This window comes from Petaurus breviceps, unplaced genomic scaffold (genome assembly GCF_028583685.1).
Source record: "Petaurus breviceps papuanus isolate PSGF00001 unplaced genomic scaffold, PetGlider_PUasm1.0 213, whole genome shotgun sequence".
Taxonomy (NCBI): Eukaryota; Metazoa; Chordata; class Mammalia; order Diprotodontia; family Petauridae; genus Petaurus; species Petaurus breviceps.
In genome coordinates, this window is record NW_027185860.1 from 4,907,417 (window position 1) to 4,911,952 (window position 4,536).

The window sequence follows — 4,536 nt, forward strand, 5'->3', positions numbered from 1 at the left end:
CTGCCAGTTAGTGAAAATAATTTCTTAAAAGTTCTAAGTTCTCTATAACCCTGTGCCTGTGAGGTTTCATTTAACTAATTTTCAAATGGAATCTATCTCATGTCTTTTAGCTGGCTACCAACCTTTGGAAATGGGTTATAGTCAACACTACCTCAATATTACCATTATTTTCCAGGATGGCAGGATTTATTTGCTAAAATCTCAGCATTGGTATCACTCTTAAAAAGGAATATCTTTATTCATGAATGGGTAGAAAATAATGGAGAGGACATGGGGATTTAGCCCCTTTTATAACATCTCACCAGATGATCAAAGATGTATTTCTATATTAGGTCCATTTTGATACGCAAATCAAAACAGAATATCAATAACAACAGGAATATTTTCATTTAGCTTAGCAATCTCAAGCTAGTTTATAATCTTATATATTTAAAAGGAGCTCCTAACCTCTTTTATTTTATCTCTCTCCAATGCCAGCAACTATGTAATTTTCTTTTTGCCATTTTCTGTTTACCAGTTTCAAAGCACTAAAACTAAAGATGTTCTGATTAATTTTATTTTTAAACCAGCTGTAGTACAAATTAAAAAAGAAAGTATAAATAATTGTAGAGAGTAGAATAAGTGTGGAGTAAGCATTTTCATTTCCAGGGGCACCTAGGTGGCACAGTGCACAAAGCACTAAGTCTGGAGTTAGGAAGATGCATTTTTATGAGTTCAAATCTGACCTCAGGCAATTATTATCTATGTAACCCTGGAAAAGTCACTTAACCCTTTTTGCTTCACTTTCATCATCTATAAAATGAGCTGGGGAAGGAAAGGCAAACCACTCCAGAATTTTTTCCAAGAAAACCGCAAATATGGTCAAGAAGGATCTGTCACAACTGAAACAACCAAACAAATTTTCAGACTCAGAGGAGAAAAGACAGAATATTTTACTGTTCTTTCTCACATATTCATTATGGAAAAGATCCATAAGCAGTAGTCTACTACATATCCTTGATTGCCTGTGTTGAAGACAGACCAAACTGAAGTTCAATTTAAGTGCATCTTTCATTCTACTATAAAGTAGCAAACTTTATTTTATCTTATCTTTCCACCTCTACCCCTGCCCTGCTTCCTTTCTTTGGATATCAAAATTGTTTTCTGAATGGGAAACCATATGGGGTTAGGGCCAAATTTAAAAAGACATATTAAAAAAGAAGACAGCTAAAGGAGAATTGGACTGACTTCATATCCATTCTCCCTGTTTTTCATATTAGCCAGATTGCCATCAATATTTCTTGCAGCAAACTGGCTAAGTTCTAAAAGAAGCAACCAAGACAATAGGAACTTAAGAAATAAGCAATTTTTTTGTTTGTTTTTAATGTATGAGCTACAAGTAGAAAGAAATGAAGGAGAAGGCATATTAAAATACTTGATATACAATTTTATAACAATATGATACATTACATTAATCTTGAATGTCAAATATCAGTATTGAATATGTGCATATATGTGAGTATTATACATGTATGTATGTATATGAAACATAATAAGACATTTTATAAATGAAGTTAAAATATGTTCTAAAATGTTTCATTATAATACCGATCTGCTACATTTGTGATAAAATCAGAGAATTATTGGAATGCAGATCTGGAGACGACATCTGAATCTGTACATTGCAATAATTTCTTTGTATACATAAAAATGAAGCCCAAACAAATGACTTCCCAAGTTATACCATGAAGTAGAAATAGACACAGGCATAAAAAATGAGATATTCTGACTGCCAAGGTGATGTTTTTCTTACTATACCACTTGCTTTTGACCTGAATTATTTGTACTTCACAGTGGAGTTTGTTAGCATGTACCAGGAAAACCTGAGTTTGAATCTTATTTCAAACCAATTGCTAGAATTGTGTGAGGTCCAGTCCATAACCTAAATAACCAGATTACTATAAAGGTCAAAAGAAACATTATATGTAAAGCAGTTGCAAATCTTTGAATACTACCTAAATACTATTAATGTTATTACATTATTATAATAATATTATTACACAGTATATATTATATATGTGTGTGTATATACATACATATATGTATATACACACACACATATATATATTTCTTTAGCATTAACAAAACCCTAAAAGATACTTATATATTCTTATGAATATAAACTGGATGTGAATAATCTAAAGATTTTCCTTCGTTTTTTCCCCCAATAACTATAGTCTTTATTTCCACTGATGTAAGAGACACTTCATAATAGTATTGGAGATTTGAAGAACTTTAATGCCCCTTGTACTTAGCACCTTGTTTCAAGCACATTAAGAAACAGAACTTGTGAATCTCACAACTTGTGAACCCTATAAGTTGTGAAGGGGTGGAGCTAATGAACATATATAAGGAGAGCCTCAGGCTGGAAAGAGCAGAACTGAGAAGTGAGCTCTTGTTGCCAAGGAGAAAACTTGTGATATCTCAGTACTCTATGCTTGTCTGTTATGTCTGTGTTAATGTTTGTTTGTGTTACTTTCTAAGAAGCCCTGGGACCTTACTGGAAGCCCTGAAAGAGGATTTTCTTGTTGTTTCTTTACAGAAGTCCTGGAGGATGGTTTTGGAGCTCCTGGCACTTTTTTTTGCCTTTTTGGAGGGCAATTGGGGTTAAGTAACTTGCCCAAGGTTATACAGCTAGGTTTTGTGTGTGTGTGTCTGTGTCTGTGTGTGGTTGTTAAGTGTCTGCAGCCAGAACTGAACTCCAGTCCTCCTGACTCCACAGCTGGCACTTTACCCACTGAGCCACCTAGCCACCCCTAGGTTCTAGCACTTTATTGATGATTTGTATTTACCTCTTGGACCTTGTCTTGAGTTGGTATTGATTTCTATACTGATGCTTTGTGTTAATTTCTCAGAGCTTGTTGGTGAGTCTGAGTTGATTTCATAGGGAAATAGTGATTTGGTGCTGGTGCTGGCAATGTTTTTGAATGTTATTCTGTCTTTGTTAAGCTTTTTCCTCCCAGGAACAGAAACTGTGAAGGACTTGAGGTGGACTGGACACAGTGAGCTTCAATATGGAATGGGAACTGGACCAAGGATTGGGCAGGGAGCTGGACAAGCAACTGGGAGAAGCATGCCTGTGAAGCCAGGTGACAGTTGTAGAGATTCTGGCAGGAGCTGGGATCATGGAAGTTGAGATCCAGTCTCCAGTCAAGATAAAAAGATCTCTTCTTGGGTGCCTGATGCTGACTGCTAGTGCTTGGCTTTGTAAGCCAAGCTTTCCATAGGACTGCTTCTGTGGACAGCTTCAAGGTTCTGGTTACACAGTGTAGTGAAAACTCTATTTATTCAGTAACAAACTAAGAGAAAACATTCACAGAAATAAAAGTACAGCATTTACAATGTTACAGCATAAAAAATTCTCATTAGAAAGTATCACAAACATCAATACAGACAGAACAAGCAAACAGCATGCCTGGATACCAGAGGTTTCCTCCGTCTCCACCACAAGAGCTCCTTTCTCAATTTGGCTCTCTCCAGCCTAGGCCTTGCCTTATATTTGTTCATTAGCTCCTCCCCTTCACAACTTCTAGGGTTCACAAGTTGTGGGATTCACAAGCTCTGGATCTTAATACTTGATACAATCATGACCTGAAACAAGGTGTTAACTAATTCTTTGCTTGCCATTGCAGAATTCTCCCACTCAACCCCCACAGGCCATAGGTAGTATGAATGGGGTGTCACATGGATGCAAGAAGATGGACTAGATGATTTCACACAATCCCTTCAATCCAATAATTTTGTGTTCACTTTAAATCACTCTACATCTCCCTACAGCCATCTGACTTTATTAATGTATGAGTTGGGTAGAATTCCACAATTTCAAAGTGATCTGTTTCTGCAATAAGTGTGTGAGACACACTTTCTGCTCAAGTTCCATATTTTATGTGCTTGGATAAACAAGTACTAGTTACATCAATCCAGTACTTTTTATTAGCACTACTACTGTCCTAGAACCTAGAAACATAGATGAAAGTAATTGTTAAAGTACCATAACCCATATGCCTGCTTTTCACTCCAGGCTTGCAGATGTTAGAATATCATTTGTCAGGCTGCAAATAGATAAAGAATTTGGAGATGCTATTTTTTCATGCCACCTAATAGAGAGGGCATACTGAAATGATAATATACTATACTGCTAGGTCAATCTTCCAGCCCAAAATGGAATGCCAAAGTGTCAGTTGTTCTAATTATAAGACATTATGATCAAACAAGCTTCCATCTGGAGCTCATGGAGAAGCAATATGCCTTAATAAATTATTTCTTGAGAAAAATAATGCAAGAAGTTCATAGCACTTGTTAGTTACTAACCCATGAAGACACTAGATTGGTTATGTGGTAATATTCAGACTGATACTTCCTACCCAAATTGCACATACTGAAGAAAGTGTAGAAAGAAGGAGTTTAATTAATAGCATGAATACATAGGAATCCCAGCCCAAACACATAGTTTAGAGCTTTCTATTAGCTGATTTATACTGCATGACTTCCCCATTC